Below are 21,840 nucleotides of genomic sequence, written 5' to 3' on the forward strand. Positions count from 1 at the left end.
CAATATAAACAGCTGTTCCAGCAGTTTGATAGTTTGGTTATGGAGTTAAATTCCCCCCTGTGAGTAATTTGTATACTACTTTCTGGATTAACTCATGCATATCTGCATTTAGCTATCTGCTGCTGGGGAAGCAGTCTTTAGGGAATAAACACAGCTCTCTTGACTGAGTTTCCATTCACATTGTTTACTGAAGTTCTGGATATAGTTGGAAGGATTTTAAGTCACTGTTATCTAAACCATTCCACACCGCTGAAGATTTGGAGAGACATAATAGGTTCATTGTAGGCTTCAGATTTTGCCAGAATGTTTCTTGGCATTGTACTTACTGGTAAGGAACAATAATTCGTAATGGGCTCATTTATTTGATCCTAATCATAGGAAGTTCCAAGTCAAAAATAGAGTCTAACTAATATCTGATGAGCAACATTTATCACTACTTCAGAACTTAATTGTCCAAAAAGTTCCCAAAAAGCATGGAGCATCAAAACCATTGAGTCCTTCTATGGTAGTTCAAAAGCAACTGGAAAAAGTGATGCAGATATATTGTTGGGTATTATCTGTTGTATTTTGTATAACAATAACCTGTGATCTCCTGCACGTTGCACTAGACAGTTCTTCCCAAAGTAAAGTTTTTTACATTTTAGGAGTTTAATATTCTATCAGTAGCAGTACCTATGGCAAGCAGACTATGTAGCTTCCAATAGAAATAGAAAAATCAGTTCAATTTACAAATGAATAAACTTTAATTCTAAAGACTTGAACAACCAAGAGAAATGTTGATAATATTTATCACAGTGCAACTTCCTCACTCAATACAATGGTTACATTAGTACATGGGATGCCACCAGGGCCCAGGAGGCACTAGCAGACCTCGCTGGCCCTGACCAGCCTCAGTGACTGTAACAATTTTAGGAAAATCTCTAAACTGAAAATGGTTAAAGAATGGCAGAATATTAGGGGGAAATATCACATATGCTTTATCTGTTCTGATTCCTCCAGATGTCTATCTGTAGCCTGCACCAGAAACAGAACACTCTGCAGGATAGACATTGGTCTGAAGCAGTACGGGGATTCTTTGGTCCTTATCCCTGACAGAGATTTTTCAGTGTTAGCCTAAATAATTCATTCATCAGTAAAAGGCCTTTTTTATCCTAGATACGCTACCTAAGAAATACCGTTGTGAAACAGCTTCCAAAGGAACATAGCTACCTTTTTCTGTAATTTGGGAAAACTATATCTTAATTAAAATGTACTTCAGTTTTTTAGTGTACAGCAAAAGGAAGGGATTTCTTTAAAACAGATGAGCAGAACATGAACAGGACAAAAGAACTTTTTTTTTTTTTTTTAAGAGTCTTCCTTTCATGGAACTACTTGCAAAGTTAAAACAGAAGGAAATGCTACTTGAATAAGGTGTGTTTCAGATGTTGCTTCTTTGTGGTCCAATTCAGATGTGATTGACACTAATGTACTAGGAACACCTTTTTGTTCTGCATTTCTATAACCCTGTACAAAAAGCCACCACCTACAGAAAAGGTGGGGTTTTGGCTCTCTTAAGAACAGGATGGGTGTGGGACATCCACAGCTGAATCATGAGCTCAGAAGAAACTTATGGGGCAATAGATGGGCAAAAAGGGCATAAGCCCTTGAGCTCACCTCTTTATTAGTCATTTTGATCACCAGAAATCTAGAATGCTTACACCCTTTGATGAACCCATCATTCAACACCAAGTAATTGATTCACTAGGAGGAGTTCTGTTAATATTTGAATAGACCAAGAAGTTTTCCTGAAACAGTTTCTCCAACTTAGGTTTTGTGTCATTTTTATAGAGTAAGCAGAGACCCTGAGGGAAAGGCAACACATCCATCCATCCATTCATTACCAGCTTATGGCAACAGGAGGCTTAACATGCAGGATTCTGTACTACAGACTGAGAAAGGCCCAGGTCTCAAAGGTCACAGCTAGGGAGAAGCCTGCAGGATCCCAAGCCATTGGCAAAGGTCAGGACTTGGAAAGCTTACACAAGGACAGGAGGAATTGAAACTAGGATAAAAGGGATAAAAATCTACAGAGTTTGGGCCATGAATGAAACCTCTTATCTAGAGATCTCCAACTAGCAGCTGACCTTTTTTTATATGGAAAAGGTTAGTGGGCAGTATGTTATCTCTTTAAACATGTAAACAATGCAGATATTTTTTGTACACAGCAGTCAGCTCTCTCGTTACATTTTCCAAGATTATCAACTATTTCAGCTTTTAATCAACAAGATGGTCAGAACAGCCTAGAAATATGTCTATATCTGAACAAGAGCTGATCATTGAGAAGGAAGTGCTAAATCCTTGTCTATGACATCTTAAAAAATGCATATTGACTGCACTGTGAAACGGCTACAAATTCATTAAGCCTTCCACTGGTGTCCTAGGGCAGAGTTAGAAGTAGCATATTACTATTATCCATGTCAGAGCTATTTTATGGATACCATATTTTGCTTGCAAGAAATATATCTGCTAAATAGTTAGGTATATGCATGGATGAGTTTGTGCATTGACCAATTCAAAGCAGACCTTTGCAAGCTGAATAAGACAAATTTCTACTTGTTTATTCTGTTTACTTCTGGTAGTAAATCCAGTTAAACTCCATCACTGGTAACAAGAGTGGCAGATAAGTTTATGGTATATGTGCTTTGCAAGTTCTCAGTGAATTCTTGTTTTACTTTCTTTGTTCTATCCTAGCAATGGTCCTGTTGCATCCACATAACTGAAGGGAAAAAAGCAATGTGAGGAGATGTACACCCCTGCCATCTTTCAACCCTTCCACAATGTATGTCAAAAGCCTGTCAAGAGAAAAAGCCTTTGTATTTGTTTACAGAGGCAATTCAATAAAACCAAATATGCTTACCACATATGCTTACCAAATATGCTTCCTGTGGCTTTGTTGGTGAAAGGAAGCATAATTTGACATTTACAGACAGTTAGCTTTCAAGGTGTGTATCCCAAAGGAGCTCAAGTGTGGTTTCCACACTCCTGTTTATTGCCCCAAGACTTTCTCTCCTTCCCCTTCTTTAACAGAGCTGTCAATTAAAGTGAAATACAACTGCCCAGCATGACAAGGGAGCCTCTATGGAAACTATTTGCCTCCTATATGCTTTCTTGGCTGTTGTAGCTCCTGTACACCTGCATTTCATCTTGGTGACTTAATCTCATAACTATACTCAGTTCTCTTCATTTACTTTGAGAACCTCCATTTTTCATTCCAGTTTTATGCCCTCCTTCGGAAGAGTCTGATGGAAAGTATTGCAGCAGTGAAAATCCACTTTTGAGAATGAGCATTTTCAGTCCAGTTTACGACTTTATCCTGACTAGAGTTGGTAGTTTCCTTTTGAGACATTTAATTCTTAAAATGATGATTCTCTCCTCATTTGGATAATGTGTGTTTGGAAAGGAAAGATGCTTTCTTAAATTTTCCCAAAATGTATCACTTTGATAGTCAGCAGACAATAGAGAAACATTCCATGTATAATTGATTCAAAAGAAGCTGGATGTAGTAAACAGTAAACATGTTCAACAATTTCCTCTGACAGTGCAATATCCTGGCACTCTCCTGTCACCTGTGTTCTAACATGTATGAATTTTGAGATCAACTCAGGATACAGCTAGGATCTCTACATATATCAGATCACATCACATCATCAGAGGAAACACTGGAAGCAAGACTGCATTATAGCACTTTGTTAAGTAATCCACTTTAAGTATGTAGTCTGATGCCATAAAATTCTCCTGATCTGCCACAATTTCCAGAATTTCAAAGAAGAAATTACCAATAAAGGGATGTGCTTAATTCTGTATTTCCCTTGCTTATGTCCCTATACATATTATTGGTGCAAATAACTCTTGTCTTACCTCCTCAGGCTATATAACATATAAACTGTAATGTGAAAGAGAATGTTGCTTGTGTTTCAATTAGAAACTCAAATCTTTCAGTAAAGTTGAAAGATTTTTCAAGAACTTTCAAAAACTCAAATCCTTTCAATATCTAAAGGGAAGCTACAGAAAAGGACAGACTCTTTAGCAGGGGCAGGGTCTGTTGTGATAGAACAAGGGGAAATGGCTTCAAGCTTAAAGAGGGGAGATTTAAGGAAAAAAGTCTTTTACAGTGAGGATGATGAGGCACTGGAACAGGCTGCCTAGAGATGTGGTGGATGCCCCATCCCTGCAGACTTTCAAGGCAAGGCTGGATCAGGCCCTGGGCAACCTGATCGAGCTGTGGATGTCCCTGTTCATTGCAGGGGAGTTGGACTAGATGGCCTTTAAAAGGTCCCTTCCAACTCTAAGGATTTTATCATTCTATGATTCTATCTCTTGCATCTTTTTGAGAAGCCTGTAGGAGTGACAAGAGCTCTGCATTGTCAGGATGAGAAATAACATCTCAGGAGGAGGAGAAATACAAGGGTATGGAGAGGGCTAATGGTGATGGAATGCATTTAAAGGTGTTGGATTTTCACATGCTTAATTAAAATACAAAAAAGGTATTGAAAAGCCTAGTGTACCTGCACAGTTCTTGACTGAATCTTATTATGGAATTCTTTGCTGTGGAAAATGGACGTCTACCAGATAACCAAGTTTGACATTTCACTTAAAGGTACAGCACTTGATTATTACAGCTAGCTCAAAAGAAAACAAACTAACAAAAAACACCACCCAAACAAACAACAATGACAAAAGCAACAAAAAAACTTCCTGGATCAGATAGCAAGGCAGCTTAACAAACAAATCAGCTACTGCAAATCCAAATTCAGTGTTTAATGAGAAGAAACATTATCTTCTAGTGTCTATTACATTTTAAGACAATTACCTGAGTGGGCTCTAGGGAATACCAAGGTATGCAACATCAGACTCACAATTAAGCAGTATAATTGTGTAAACACCATATCTGGGACAGGGGGAGTGTTTGAATATACCATGCAAAAATTGTTCCCAAATGGAGTAATCACGTGATTCTTTAAAATGAAAAAGAAAAACCCACGCTTTAAATCTGAGCTGTATTTGAATTAAGTCTTGGATTTTATTAAGGATTCTGTCATATAGTTCCATTTAGTCACTTTCCACTTTTTATTTGTGACAACTGATATTTTTTCCCCTTGCTTAAAATCCAAGTTTTTTTCATTATCTTTATGGAAATAGATGTCAAAAGAGAATTAAGCATCTGTAGCTTGGAATAAGAGAAAACTGACAACATTTTCTCAATATCTGTATTATTCTCATATGCCCTTACATTACTCCATAATTACCTCCCACACAGTAGTACAATTATCCTATAAAGGTAATTACTAATGGAAAGTTGATGAGAATAGATTAAGTAAGTCAGGAAGTGTGTAGACAGAAACAGGTGGAGGAACTGAGCATCTAATGTTCTCTCTTGATCTGCTGTCCCAGGAGTGGATGACAAGGAAGTGGAGGCACAGAGCTGTGAACAGGGAGCCATGGCTGATTAGTGGAGCACACCACATGGCATTGCATTCAGTGGCTAACCACAACAGAGATGGGATTTCCTGATTCGCAATCAGCAACATTATCATTATACCAGGACCGGATACATCATCGTTATACCACATATCATTGTAATATTTGCCTTTTGTTTTGGGCAGAAGTACGCAACTTCCACACCTCATTTCATCCTCCTTTTCCCAGACTTGGATCCAAGCTCTTTAGTTTTGCTCTGCCTGAGAAACAAAAACAAGAAGGAGGAGACAAGCTAAAGCTGTAGTAATGAGATCAAGAAGTAAATCAAGTTCATTCTATGAAATGAAACAAATGTCAATTCAATTACAGATTAGGCTGGAGAGTGAAGGGCAGCTGAACTGAATATTTGTATGAGTGAGAGCAACATTTCTGCTCAGAGGCAAAAAAGTTACAGTTATTAAAATACAATTATAACATGAGAGATGCTAGTGAAAAGGGACGATTTACAGGATTTTGCAAATTACAACTCAGTGTATGAAGAGAAATGAGTGGTAATTTCTCTGGATATTCTAGGCCATAATTAAGCCATTAAACAAGGCTCTTCTGGGGAAGGGCAGGGTGGACAGCCATAGGAAGGAAACATTAAAAAGTATCATTACTTATAAGCAGACTGAACCATGAGTGGCTAAGGCAGTCCGGAAGGCTGTCTTCCTTTCACTTTTGGAAGTATTGGTTATTTGTTGGATTTAGCTTTTTAAAATTTTGCTTCCTTCCTTACAGTGATGTGATTTGAATTCTTCTGCATAATGTAGAAGTTTAATTAAGTATATCAAATTAAAGCTCATACTGCTGAATTTGCACCTTAAAAGCTCTTAATGCTGTTGCTGTACCAGACCTGAGGACTCCAGTCTCAGGCGCTGTCAAGCCAGTGCTGTTCACCAGTGCTTTGTTTCAATAGAGAAATGTGGTGCATACAAGGGATAACAAAGGCAGCTCCCTTTTTGAAGAACAGAAAATAGATTAAGCTGGTCTCAGCTGAAAAGGATGCCATCAATTTTGACAGCAGCATGTTCTTTCAGCTGCAAACATGGGAAATGGAGCAGCACAAATGGGTGAACTGCTTGATTCTCCAAAATATTTGTGAGATAATTAATCTCTACAGATTTCTTTGTGTGATAGGGGACCAGCTTACTGCTCCATTACATGCAATGATATCGCTGAAGAAGGTAGACATTTTCAAATGAGTGAGAGAAAAACAGAATTTATTTTCTCTTTAACACAACATGCTTTGTATGTTGAGAAGTTAAAAAACAAACTGTCCTTGTGTGCATGGCTCCTCAGCACTGCAGCATGGGAAGTTTAGAGGCAGAGGAACAATTGCAAAATAGAAAGTGGGGGAAAAGAAAGCAGCGCCAAACTTTGAGGGAGAAAGTAATACTGTAAATATACCAAATGACTAGGCATAAAAAGAAGCACTGAGTGACTTGTCATGTTCTTGTGAGCTGGAAGCAGCTTGGTGAGAAACCTCAGGGCAATCATTCCCAAGCTTGCTGGAACAGGGCGTGTTAAGTCTCGTGGATTGGCAGCCTTGCTAGAGCACTCCCTCCCGGCCAATGTATGGATTAGTTTGAGGAGGGCAGCTAAAGATAATGGTACAACCTTGTGACTGAAGGAAGAATAAAACACGATAATAAATTTAGCAGAGGGAGAGACAAAATTCAGACATTTATCAAGACGATTGTCTTGCTGTGACAACAGTAGCACTTGCCCTGGACATTGTGGTACAAAGCAGCTTGGGCCAAGACTACCCTACTCCTATTTAAATACCAAATTTTTGCTGGAATGTAGAGGGTAACGTTTCTGATACACAGGACAGCAAGACACTACTGACATGCCTATTTTCAGCCACTAATCTGAATTTTTCTTCTGTGTTTGTTTTTTCCTTAAAAGGAAAGAGATCATTTCTGCCTTATTCCTCCAATAAGATGTTTAAATTACCTCATGTACTGCTCAGTATGTCCTTCAAACTCTCCAACAAAAGCATCATTGCTGCAAGCAGTGCTGTGTCAGTTGAGAGCTCTCTGGTCTCAGAGCAGGAACTCAGAGACATAGTAGCACATTTCTTCTCGCAATTATTTGTTAGTTAACTGAAGTGTACATTTGTTTATTAGCATAGAATTTTAAAACACTTTTGTTATAATGTGTAAATATATTATATTGCAGCTTCTAACCAGGTTCTAACACCATAAAAATATTAAAAAGGAAAAATTATGGGTCTCAGATTTATCTTCCTGATGATACTGCATATCCCACAATTCCTAAGCCTTCCTGAGCACAAACATCTCCCAGACTTCTGGAGCGCTGAGCTTGTCTGAATCAATGCCTCTGCTGTGAGCTTGTGATCCCTCTCCTCAGTGCTGCAAATCCCTGCAGTAGGTTCAGTGGTTCTGTTGCCTTCAAATCCAGTACCAGAGCATTCTCTGAGGTCTGTCAGAGGTTTATCTGCAGAAGTGCTTGCCCTGAGGAGCTGATGTTCTGTCAGCCTCATGCACTAGCAGCAAACTTCTGTCTGCTGGAGGCTTTGTGAGCACTCCCAGCCCAGGATCTGGGAACTCCTGGTAGTGTGGGCATCCTTGCTTCCTGTGCTGCCATGCAGAACCCGAAGCGTAGCCCAAAATCTCATCATTTTGTATCTCCTACCACATCTGGGGAAGCAAGAATCTTATATAGACAGTATTTCCACGTGAATGGTACCTGAAACTGCATAATACTGAATTCTGACCTGTGGAGATCTGGTAAACTGAACAGGGTGGGTTAACAAGACATGGTTTGGTCAGACACAGTCCAAATGGTTCCATTTACAAGGACTGGGGTGTGGTATTTGTAACCTTTGCTTCCAAACACAACAAAGCACAGCTTTCTGTTCACCCAGCAGATGGCCAGCTGCTCTTGGTAACAGAAAATAAAACCTAAGCGAGGGCTTTTTCACTGACATTTATAGTCCTGCAGATGCACACTTTAAAGGAAAGGCAGTTTTCTCAATAAATCAAAAAACTATGATAACTTTAAATTCAAGGCGTAATTATGTTGTGTTCTGTGACAGATCTCTCTTCAAACAACTTTTTCTTCAATGGTAAAATAGGCTTTGCACCACCCAAAAAGCTTAGAAATATTAAGCTTAATTACAGGAGAAAATACAATTAAATGCTTGAAGTTTTGCTCACTGGAACTCTATCTACCATTCCCTGACCTTCTTCTTTTTCTAACCATTCTCTTTATTCACAAGAGCATTGAAGATTTCGATAGTCACAGCTGCATTTGGTGTTTGCAGTTCTGTACAATGACTGTGACTTGAAGTCAGAGGGTTTTCCTAGAAGGGATCATGGAAGGCTACATTCGAGCTAATATGTTCTCCAAAGTTCACTTTCTGGATTAACCCAGCAGCCCAGAGGTGATACCGCAGTGTACAAATGTACAGTTTTAACTCTAATCTTACTGCAAAAGGGGATTATCTAATCGGGCCACAACAACACGCTGCCTTTTGAAGGCAAGTGCAAAAGGCAGTAAAGTATGATGAAAGTATTGTCACAGGAGCAAAAGCTCTTTAGAATCATTCTAACTACTCCTTTCACAAGAGATAGAGGTTGTTTAAATTCAGTTATTACATGTTTAAGCCATAAAAAGAAACCTTGGGAGACAGAGGCACTGCCTGCACAGGTCATAATGGATGCCATAATCATTTGCCCTTCAAAGGTGGAAAGTCATACTGGAAGTTATATAAAACTATGTGTAAATGGGCTAAGGAATGCCAAATAGGTGAAATGGGAGGTTTCTGGAAAGCAGCAAAGCCAGACAAATCTTCTGCACAAGTAAGGCCAAGTGTGCTTCCCTGTTATGCCTCCTGCCAATGTTTTCTGCCATTCTACCATGCCATCTGCTACCATGATACGCTTTCACTATTTCTTGCCCTGCCCCTGGTCTCCAAGCTTAGTTATTGATTTTTGGCACCACTTTCTCTTTCTTGCTCATTTTTGTTTCAGGCAACAGTAGCTGAATTTTATAGAGCCTTTGTTCAAAGCTGTTCTAAGAATGCTCCTACACATTTTCAGTAGTAAGCAACTACATGAAGAAGTTGGAATTAATAAAACAAACAAACAAATGAGGCAGAGCTAAATATTTTTATACAGTGAAAGCAGTTGGAAGCATGCATGTACAACTCCACTTCTTTGATTAGCACATCATCCTTTTTAGAGGAAGAGCATGCCGTACTTATTTCATCCACCAAGATCTGTTGTTGTTTTTTTTAATCCAATTTTGAGTAAATACCACAGGGCAGAGATGTTAGATTCTTTTTCTTCATTTTGTAAGTAAATGTCACTGTAGGTCCTCTTTCAGCTAATTAGCTAGTACTCTGGTACATACTGGCACCGCCTCAGGGATGATCTAGTTACATTCAGAAGACAATTGCTCCAAAGGGAGAGATATTGCAGCTAAGAATACAAGTCTACCCTCTTTTCTATCATACACCCTTTCTGCAGAAGAGAAACATTTGGCAGACAGCTAGTCTGGGAACAGTACACCAGCTCAGAGGCTGCCTTACAACAGAGCTATTCCTTGGAGTCCATGTTGAACCTCACTGCTGGAAAAGGAGAACGCAGAATGGCTTGGCTGTGTGGCTTTGCTGCAGCAGAATTTTCTCTGCAGTCTTGGGTTTGTTTTTTTTTGTTTTGTTTTGTTTTCTGTTTTGCCTGAGATGTCTGTAAATCATTAATTAAAATAAATGGATCCTTTGAACTGGCAAATTCAGAGTTCTGAATGAGATTTGCTATTTTAAGGACTGATTTCTGTTTTACTAGAAAGAAGACAACAACAAATATCTTGCATATTCCACTAATATAACCAATGCCTATTTTGTGAAAGGCTACAGTGTATACTGCACATTTTTATATTCACTAGAACTTCAGAACACAAGATGGCAGTGTACATTGCAGTGAATTCAGGCATCTAGCTGCTTCTGTTACTCAAACAGAGCATATAATATTTTATTCAGTCGTATTAATCTGATCATGTAATCGCAGTATTAGAAATAAACCTACAAGTATGTATCAATAGCAGAAAAAATGCAATTTGCCAATAAATGAATATTGCATGAACAAGTGTTAGGTAAAGCTTAATTCAAGCTTTTATTGTACATAACAACTCTCTGGAGATATTAAAAGCCTCTTATGGAATTCCTCAATTGCAGTAACAAGAGAGTATCCCTCCCTTTATGAAGGAATGGAAGCTGGCTCAGTCATTAGAGCTTCAGAGCAAAATTGGCTGTTGGGGAAAAGAACATAAGAGAGCTGGCAGCCTAAAATATGAAGAAGTCTCAAGGCTCTCTGAGGAGCAGTGCAGAGCACTGAAGTGGAACAGACTGAACAGTATCTGAGACTGAACAGGTGCCTTTCTAGGAAAAAAAAAAACAAAGTGGACAATCGTTTGGCATGACAATTCAGAAAAAAAAAATCCACTGAGAAGCATCAAATTAGAGAATAGGTCTCTGGCTGAAGACAAAATTACATAAACAGATACAAGGAGTCAGACCTGTCTGTATATGACTTCAGTTATTCAAAGTCTCCCTTGATACAAGTGGCCAAACAGAACTGCAAAACCAAGCTTTTTAAGTAACTACTCCTGAGTCTCTTTTCTTAGCTTCAGTTGAATGCTGGAGTGAGTAGGTACAGCTAAAAAGTTGTCTTAGCTGACTTTCTGAACTAGCAGATGGTAAACAAACATGACTTTATTAGAAAGGCTTGCTATATAGTAAAGAAAGCTCTATGAAAAAAAAAAAAAAGTATTTCAGAGTACAAAATCATCTTGGAGAACATTACCCCTGTGGGATGTATAACACTGATAAAATTCTAGGCAGCCCTGATTTCTGCCTAGGTGATACAAAGGTTAAATTACTTCCCTACATCTGAATTCATGGCACTGATGGACAAATCAGACTGAGCCAGAGACCAAAACTCAACACAAAGGTTCGGCATTTCTGGATACATTTCTTAACACTGTTATTTTGAATTAGAAAATGCATAATTTCTTTCAGACAAGTGTGGCATAATTACTTCAAATTTTCTCTCCAGAATGAGAATATTTGTCAACTTATATTTTACTGGACAATAGAGAGCATCAAAGTAGTGAGTGGAGCATGGCATGCAGAGGCTGGCCAGAATTTTTTATAGAAGATGGAATTGGGAATGCTGGTCCCCAACTCTGTGTATCAAAATATCACCAAGTTCCCAATCCCACAATCACAATAGCACCAAAAAAAAGTTGTCATATTTTTCATAGTGGTCCACTCCTGTCGTTATTTCAATTGCTGCTTATGTTCCCACACATAAATCATTGGTTTTATTCCAAGACTTTTTTTTTTCCTCTCTCTTTCTGAGTCTGCATAAGATTGAATTTGGCATTAATTCAAGTCAAATAATTCAAATGTCATTTTTACCTGGTATTTAAACTTTGGCTGGGTGTGGGCTCATGACTAAAATAAAGTGTCTTACCTAGTAGTTTCAGTCACTTGGTCTATTTGTCACAGTAGATTACAGAAAGCGGGGTATGCACAGAATTATGCATGTACTCTTCAGCCATCTAAAATGGAGGATAAATTGAACATGTCATGGTTTTAAGGCAGTAATTTATAGTGAGTACAGGCTAGGAATGGACTTGAGCCAAAACCTCAGATCTAAATTACCTTGAGTTGCAGGGAAATTTTAAACTGAATAAAAACTTCACAGCTGCTCATTATATAATTAAGAGAACCAACAAAAGACAATTTCTCAGCACACCCAAACTAAAGCATTTACATTCAGATTTTAACTTTGTGGCTTTTTTCTGCGGATGTCCTACTCATGTAAGTTCTTTTATGTTAGTATTGCCTCTCAGATTCTGCTGTCTAACACAACCACTCTGAATGTCTGTTGGCTTTGAGAATATCCCCATTCAGCCTAATGGTATTTCATTACTGAGTGTATGTTACAAAGATTCACAAATTCAAGGTTTTTCATACATGGACTACTGAGGTCAGTCTCATAGCCTCCTTTTCATTTCAGGTGCTAATTCAAGGTTTGATTTTCAAGGGTACATCTTTCTTTTGGCAACCTTGCCTTTCAGGTCACTATAATTGCAGATACTGGTGGTAACATTCACTTTTGCTAGAAGGAAGGAAAACAACTAATGTTGTTTCTTTCCTACAATCTACAGTATACTGAATATGTGATAGTCTTCCCTACAGTCTGTCCCATCTTCCTTTGCTTCTAGTCAAAACCTGTCTACTTTTTGTGATGATTGCATTGGGCAATCATCAACAGCATGAGGTTCAGTAAAGGAAAATGATGAGTGCTGCACCTGGGACAGAGAAATGCCTAAGACGGGCACAGCTGGAGATGAGTGGCAGGAGACCATCCCTGCAGAAAGTTACCTGGGGGTGCTAGTAACAACAGGCTCAACATGAGCCAGCAGTGCGCCCTGGCAGACAAGGGACAAATGGCATTTTGGGATGCATTCAACACAGACAGATAGTCAAAAGAGGCAATTCTCCCACTATGTCTAGCTTTGGAGTGATCTCAGCCTGAATATTGCATGCAGTTCCGACCCCACAATATAAAAAGGATGTTAAGGTCCATTAAAGTGTCCAGAGGAGGGCAGCAAAGCTAGTAAAAGGAGAGGCTAAGGATATTTGAGCTGTCCAGTCTGGAAGAGGCCAAGATGCGACCTCAGTGCTCTCCGCAGCTCCCAGAGCAGGGGAAGTGCAGAAGGAGGTGCCGGTCTCTTGTTGCCATCCAAATGTTCCCCAAGCAAGCACTGATTGTAATAATAAAAGTAAAAGGCAATATATTTAAAATTGGCAATAGTAACTTGTGTATGAAATATGCTGGGAAATCGTATCATTGAGGCCGAGTGCTTAGCAGGATTTAGTAAAAGGTTATACATACATATTCATACATTTATGTGGGGAATTAGATTGGTCCCGATAAAAATTCATAATGGATATAAATGTTCTCAGTTCAGGGCATAAATCAGCCACCAGCCTGAGGGTAAAAAATAACTTCCCCTGTAGTCAGGTTGTTATATAATTATCCATTATACTGGTGGAGGTGGGAAAGGAGGTTGAAGAATAGGGCAATTTCCTCAGAGACATCTGGGAATTACCACTGTCAGACAACTAATTTAGATTTGATCTGGTTTGGAAGTTCTTATTACATCAAATAATGCAATTTAGAATTAAAGAATATGATTTATTTTGTATTTCTCACTCTTTATGTAACCAAGCTCATGCCTGAGGGCAACTGCAAACCTTTCCCGTATAAGCAGGCCAAAGTTAGCAAAATTAATTCTGCTGTGTTTTCTCACAGAACCTCCTTAAAAGCAGCTTCAGTTTTTCCAAGGAAGTCAGGCAGAGCCCCAGGAATTTAGTTTGCTGAAATGCTAGCCAGCTCATGTAGCCAACTTACTGGCTATATTAGAAGAGAAAAAGTTCTGTGCATGAGCAACAGTAAAAATCTCACATTCGGAAAAGCTCTTATTCTTGCTAACTTTGCAAAATGACATAAAAAAGACTCACAGAGCTCCTAAACACCATAAATTATAATACTTAAGTCTAGTGCATGCCTGATTTTTCTACTTCGTATGTTCGGCTCACCTAAGCAAAATATCCATGTTCCTATTGACTTGTTTTCATCAGACAATGTCTCGCCAGCTCTATTGTTGCACTTATAAACCATGTGAAAGCTAGTATAACACACATACTATACTATTTTAGAAACAGACTTTGTGAGCTTGAAAACATATCGTTTGACTGAAAATGGTTTGATTGAGTATCTAGAAATGAATACAGGAAATCATTTACATTCAGTGCAGGGTCAGGGAGTACTGGTTGCATTCTGCTATAGTTTTTTAGAATTAATGTGATACACTTACTGTAATTATAGCACAAATTCTCATCACAAGGTATGTGATGACATAGACGTGTGAAACTCAAGAACATTTATTAAAAAAGCATCTCACCAATTTTCAAAAGAATAAAAGCGCGATATGTGGCATCAGTCTCTCTTAAGTGTAATTTCTGTTCCTGGTGAATAATACTAGAAACTTTGCATAGCAACCACTCAGCATCTGGAAGGTTTAGGACCACGAGCAACAAACATTTTGATTGCTTATGCTGTGCATACTTGAGCGATCTGTTCAAATTCTGAAAAGGAATGACTGAAGAAAAACAGCAGATGTAATGAAGTAGATTTTTTTTTACATGTTCCATGTTCCATAAAAATCTTACCTAAAAAAATAATTCCGACTGGCTTTGATAAGTAAGCCGTAACTTCTCTTGCTTTATGGACCACCTGTCCCCTGGCTGCGGGCAGGCAGGCGCCTCTCTCAGCCGGCAGTGCAGAACATGACACTCTGCAGGCTTCCGTTACCAGGGTGTCCTCGTTTAACACACAGGGGCTGCAAAAGTAATGCAACCGCTTTATGGCTTTCTGGGAACAAGTAGGGCAACTCCCTTAAGCACAATTAACAACGATTAACTCTTAACAGTGTCAACATCACCGGCCCTGCTGCTGAAACTCAAACGAGGATTATGATGGAATCAAGTGGGCCTCGGGACTGTTTGACACTAGTCTTCTGCCAGTCACATATGCAGTTTTGCTGTATCTCCTGCCTCCTTATGTCCTCCTGCTGCCACTAGTGACACCCTGCCAGCAGCAAGCTATTTGCCTGTGAAGCTCCCAGGCAGCTCACAGCCCAGCTGCCTCATCCTGCCAACTACCAAACCGCTGCTCCTGTTCTCATGCAGGGTCCTCCAGAACATGGCTCATAGTACATTGTCATATATTGGCAACCTCAATGGTATGTTGCAAAAACATATCAGATATTGAACTGTGAGGATGTGATAGATGTTTGGGGTATGACAGTTATGGTTGTTCAGACTCATTTTTTTTAAATGTATTCATTGGGAAAATAAAGTTTAGCATGCTGCTGACATTTACCATTGCACTTTTCAAAAAGATTCAAATAGCAATGAAGAGAGAATTATAGATTATATATAAAGAAATTATGCACCACAAAAGTAGTAGTTTTGATCTAGAATCAAGCAAATTGATAAAGATTGTACAAATAATCCAAATAGCTTTTCAGTGAAAGAAATAGCCCCAGACTGCATTAACTGGAAAATGATGGGAAACTCTCCTTCCTCTCCCCCAGCCGCTAGAAGTGAGTTTGCACAGGACACGGCAAGGCAAAAGAACAATGTAATTTTGAGCTCTGCATGAGAATCTGCAACGGCAGGAGGTTAAGTCATTTTATGATTTTGGCCTTAAATATTCATTTCCAACCACAGCGCTATCAAAAAGACAAAGATAAATTAGGAAGAGTTCTGAAAAAATCCAGGAAAATAATCAGTGGTTGGAGGGCCACATTTATTCAGAAATACATGCATATGTTTAACTTGTCCAAGACTTTAAGGGTGATTAAGAGGAACTCATAAAGGACAACTTCTTCTGGAACAGAGTACTTATCGCAAGTGAAAAACAAAAACGTCAGCAGGTGGTGGGCTGCCAGAGATCCAGGTACTGCTTTGTTAGCTGCTGCTTCTGAGCAGCCATCAAATCACCCTTGTAACAATCCCAAAACAATGCATAAAAATAAGAGTTGCACTTATATTCTGAGAATCAAGCTTAGTTTTCATTTCCTCAGAAACACTCTTTCAAAGGTTAACCTCCCTATCTCTACCATAATGCTTAAATAAAAAGTAGGCACGCACACACACGTTGGCGTAGTGCTGAGGATCACACTGACTGCTCAATATTACTTGCTGTCAAAACAGTCTTCATTCATACCCAACTCCATGCGTTACACTCTCCATATAGCACACTAACAGGTAAGATTAGGAATGAGGCTAATTGGTGGGAGCACTGCGTTCATAATGGTATATTTAGGATAGGACAAAAATACACAAATTAAACCAAAGTTAAAAAAAAAAAACAAAAAAACAAAAAAACAGCTGCTCTGTGATTTGAGTTTGTACCTTTCGTTGAGAAAGAAGCAGAACATTTTCAACCTCTAAGTTTCTGGGATACCCTATGCATTGCTTCTAATTATTTAGACTGACACATATAAACACTAAAAGTTTGTAGTCCACAATGAGAGAAACAAGCAAGAAGAACCAGACGAATTATAACTGACCAAGGAAGAGGAGTGGGGAGCAACAGCATTTCAAGAAAACAAACATTTGGGGCAGACAGCTAACACAAAGCTCTAGTATCAGGAAGGAGCTCCCTTACCCATGCCAAGGAGTAACCCTATTTGCTGCCTGTTAGTTCTTTCGGAAAGAACGCAGTTTTGACAGGTTACAGAAGGAAGGGCCACAGACTACTCACTCTGCCACACTGGATCTTGCAGGAGAGCTTCAGTGCTTTGTTTTTCTTCTCTCACAACGTTCAGTTTCAGACTTAAAAAGGCCATGTGGCTCTGAAGATTTTCCCGAATATACAGGGGACTTAGCAATGTAAGACAGTTGTTTGTACAGAGGACTGAACAATTTTTAGCCTGACAAGGAATATATAAGTATCACAGAAAGTATACTAGAAAAAAAAATTGTTTAATTGACCTTTCCAAAAAGTCAGCATGCTTTTCACTGTATAAAAGGCATGACAAGCTCAACAACTAAGAAATGTCCTTTTTTTTTTTTTTTTTTTAAATAATCAAGCTAATTTAATTTTGCTATTGTTTAACTTTGGTAAAATGAGCGCTCAGAACTGCACGTTCACCAGCATTACAAAAAATTCTTCAGAAATGTTTTATCTGATTATTAGATTAGCCTACTGTTGCAAAATTAAGTACAATGGTTGGACTAGATGATCTTAGTGGTCTTTTCCAACCTTAATGATTCTATGATGCTACACAGCAGGTCAATATTGTCACAAAAGCAGTCCTTCTCCACTGTGAATGGAAAAAGGGAGTTCTATAGAATCCCCTAAGGGCTTCTAAAATACTACCACAAAGTGGCTCAATTGTCCTTACAAGCTCTTTTATCTGTTTTAAACACATTGTTTTCAAGAATTTCTCAACTTGAAAGGAAATTAATTTCTAAGTTTAAGTCATCATGCTATATAATAAGACAAACTCTGACAGTCACGCATTCAAAGCATCAGTTTATTCTACAGGCTGAGACAAGTACTAGTAGAAGTTAAACCATTTCTGACTCCTCGGAGCCAAACTGAATGTTGAGCTTTCCTCAGGAAGAACAAATAAAGGTGTACACTCTAGTTGTAGATATTTATGAACAAAATCCTATCTCTTCTCTTATTACTATAGTTCCAGGGAATGAGATCATAATCAATACTTCAAGTTTGGGACACAGGAAAATGTTATAGGTATATGGATGCTATTCCAGCAGTATTATCGAGATAGGATTTTCTTTATGAAGTGAAGAAAGAATCAGCTACTGCACTTTAGGCTGTACATTAACTTCATCTAACTTTTATATGGTAAGGGTTAGGGACAATGAATTCCAGCCATCGTGGCTGAGGACATACCAGCTCCTCCTGCCAACAACCAAGCAGCAATCGATGGTCCATCGTAGGCCTTTGCAAAGTAAGAAGGAAATTCCAGGGTCCTTCATTTACTTCTCCTTAAGACCTCTCTGCAAAACAGAGGACATTTCCTTATCACTAAGTTAAAAATGAATTTTGTTTCATTGAATCTTTCATCGGTGTTTTTCTAGTGTCATCAGGGGGACTTATTTTAAAATAAAAGTCTTTGTTAAAAAATATAATATCAACAGAAGTTCTATCTAGCACAAAACCCCAGATCCTGAGAGTCACTTCTCATTATAATCTCAGCCAAAATAGATGAGCTGATTCAAAGCTCCGAAATTCAGTGTTACTGAAATTCACTCAGCAAATCAGGATATGTCTCCAACATTTTTTATGTGTTTGAAAGATTATATGCCAGCAGTGTTTTTCTTTGTTGCTCAATCTAGTCAGGTTTTAAAATACATATTTTCAGCAGTAGGTGGCACTATGAAGTTTCTAGCTTCATAATTATTCTAATGTAAAATAATATGTTATGCAGAGACATTAGAGAGAACTTCATCAAAATGTTAATAGACCATTAACTAAAAACATGACCCAATCTCTCCTTTTTCCTATCATTTTAAAAGGAGCATGAAAACACCAGTCTGCCTGAGCTCAAGGTGTGAAGATAAGGAAAAAAGAAATTAAGCAAGGAACACAAATGAAATATATAGTCAACTCTTTATCTAGCCTGGCCAGAAAGTGCCCTTTTCCTTTTTTCACCCCAGGCTCCAAGCAAGCTGCTTAGCTTTGCACAGAATTTCTGCACTGTGATACAATCTACACCAATGCCTAAGATTCCTGTGTGCTTTTATTTTCCTTTCTATAAAATAAAGCATATAGAAAAGACACCTTCATAGTTTCAGGGCAATTTTTCAGGAACTGACATTGTGCATTACTCATTTTGTGCTAATGTGTTCTATCTTCTGCTTGCTATTTATTTTATAGCAAAAAATCAAAAGACATCTCTTGCAAGGAGTCTTGAGCTGGGAGCAGCTCTACTCAAAAGTTTTTTTAAGCTGTGACACCAATTTCTGTTGTAGAGGCCTGTTTCTCCAGAGTCCGCAACATACAGCTGTAGTACTACAAAAATACACCAAAATATAGTTTTGACTCTGGTTCTCCCTTACAGATTATTTATTGTTACCTTGCATATACCTCCATGGAATCAAGGGCCTGGTATTGTGACAGCTGCTTCAATATACCTGGTTTGTTCAGTCATGCAGTATGCGTTCTGCTTGGATCTGCCTAAAATATTTAGAGGCTCCATGGATACATTTTAACTTTCATTGTAAATCAACTGCTTCCAGTGTATCTTGTACAGTTATCAAACATGTATATTATAAATCTACTTAGATTATGGATTCTTTCTTCAAATGGATATATCAATTTCATAGAACTAGAGCCAGCACCTTCTACATTTTTGGGTAGACACCCACTTGCAACAGGCTGATGCAAATAAATTTTAATATTACTACAGATTTATCAAATTTATATCCTTGTGCTTTTTTTTTTTTTTTTTTTTTTATGTCTTGCCCTTGCACCTTGTGAGGAAATGTGAAAAATTCACTCTGGTGCTGCTTTTCATTGGTAAGTTGAACTAACACAGCACCGTGAATACTCAGTGCAGGCATTACTCTGGAGAGAATCTACAGCAACAGCTCAGCTTCATGTCACAGAAGCTAAACAATAGCCTGCAATGTAATGCTTAAATTTTCTGTTAAGAACAGTAAGTGTCTCAACTTCATGTTATTTGGTTATATTACAAAGGAGCCTTAAAAATGGGCTCAAAGGGCAACCAAAGGATCATTCAAAAGTTATAAATATGAAACTTTGGGAAGAATATGCTTCATTCCAAAATATGCTTTTGGAATTAAGAATTCCTGACGCTTAACGCATTATTCCCTCATGAATACTTCCTGAGAAGATGTTCCCTAGGCAATCTGCTCTGTGTCCCCGCCTGAGCAGGGAGCTGGCCCAAATGACTTCCAGAGGTCCCTTTCCACTTCAGCCATTCTGTGACTCTGAGACACACTGCCAGACACTATAGACACGATGGCAGTGGTGATACCTTTTCAGAGCTATATTCAGTGCACTGAAGTAATCAAATATTTGACTGCTCCTTGAATTGCCAAGTGGAATCCAGCTTGCTTTCTGATACAAGTAATTTGTCAAATAATTACAAGTAATTTAAGACACTCCAATAATTTGGTAACTGTGACATAGCAGGGATACAGGCCTGAGGCCCATCAGCTCTGAAGAATTCCCCTAATTCTAGGTGTGCCATGTGGTAGCTGTTACTCCTAAGGAATACGATGTTGAATGCATATTAAATAGCTGAAAAGTCAAATCCTTGTCATTATCTGTTTGGCAGAGGTGTTATCAGGGCATTACTGCTCTGTGGGGGATATAGTCTAAAGATCTATATTCAAAACAATTTGTGTGTATCAAACCTCTGACCTCCTTATCTGTTTTGACTGCTTTGCAATGATAGTCACTTGTGTGGCATTCCTCTGCCTTGAAGAAGGAAGCTGACAAAAACACACAGGTCTGCAATGCTGTGACAGCATTGTTCCACCTTCCTGCTATTTGAGATACACTTCCACACTGCTAAATGTCTGTGTAGTACGTTGCATCTGGATTCCACAAGGTTTTGTGATTTTCACCTTTTCTGTGCCAGGGCTGAATTCATTGTTTGACTTCATGTAGTTGACACCCAGCAAACACTATATGAAATATATCTGGATGAATATTCAGATAGCCAGCTGTGCTAAGGCACAACCAAGAACCAGGGAATGAAAGACTAAAGAGAATCATAGAGCCATAGAATGCCTTAGGTTGGAAGGTTCCTTCCAGATCACCCAGCTCCAACCCCCTGCCATGGGCAGGGTTGCCAACCACCAGATAAGGGCCCAAGGCCCCATCCAACCTGGCCTTGAACACCCCCAAGGATGGGGCACCCACAGGTCTCTGGGCAGCCTGTGCCAGCGCCTCACCACCCTCTGGGTAAAGAATTTCCTTCTAACATCCAACCTAAGTCTCTCATTTTTTAAAGACATTCCCCCTTTTCTGATCACTATCAGATCGTGTTAAAAGTTGGTCCCTCTCATGCTTATGAGTTCCCTTTAAGTACTAGAAAGCCACTCATGATCGAGCTTTCTTCTAAAGCAGTGCCATGCCAGTGGAACATCTGACCGAGAAACTGTGACATCCGATACGACGGGCATTTCCATGACATCTCTCTAGAAAGCATCACGTGAGAGATTCGGGTCCGTAAGTCATCCGGCTGAGAAATGTATGCCAACGATTTCAACACCCGTAGTATTAACGGGGGTTACAGTACGAGAAACCACAGATAGCAGGGAATTACAGCGCTTTGGGATGAGACCTTGATGTGTTAAGAAAGCACGTGCGGAGGACACAACCAGAAACACTGGAAAGGTATTTTCAGAATCAACGTAGCAGACTGCCAATGGCTCGCAGCCGTGCTTCGGGACCGGAGTTGTTAGGCAGAACACGAAAAGAAGGGAAAACCACACACCTGGGGAACGTACCGCCGCTTTGCCCGCACTGAGGCACGGCCAGGACTGGCAGAGCACCGCGTCCCGCCTCGCCGCGCGGCGGTGCGCGCCCTCCTGACAGAAAATCCCCCAGCTCCAGGAGCCCGGCGCCGGGGGAGGGCCGCGTTCCCGGCACCGCCGCCGCTGCCGGGAAAGGAGCCGCCTCCGCGGGCGCTGCTGAGTGGCTGCGCCGAGGCGGGGCGGAGCGC

The 21,840-nt window shown here is 39.4% G+C and overlaps 1 protein-coding gene across 1 annotated transcript in view; it reads right to left on the reverse strand.

The window, feature by feature from the left end:
• The window catches only part of AGPS (alkylglycerone phosphate synthase), a 79,960-nt gene extending 58,190 nt beyond the window's left edge, over window positions 1-21,770 (reverse strand). The window contains exons 1-2 of the mRNA XM_021399141.1: window positions 21,613-21,770; window positions 18,033-18,139 (exon numbers count right to left, since the gene is read on the reverse strand). The gene's annotated coding sequence lies outside the window, so the exon portion shown is untranslated. The remainder of the gene's footprint in view (window positions 1-18,032; window positions 18,140-21,612) is intronic.

Source organism: Numida meleagris, chromosome 5 (genome assembly GCF_002078875.1).
Source record: "Numida meleagris isolate 19003 breed g44 Domestic line chromosome 5, NumMel1.0, whole genome shotgun sequence".
Classification (NCBI taxonomy): domain Eukaryota; kingdom Metazoa; phylum Chordata; class Aves; order Galliformes; family Numididae; genus Numida; species Numida meleagris.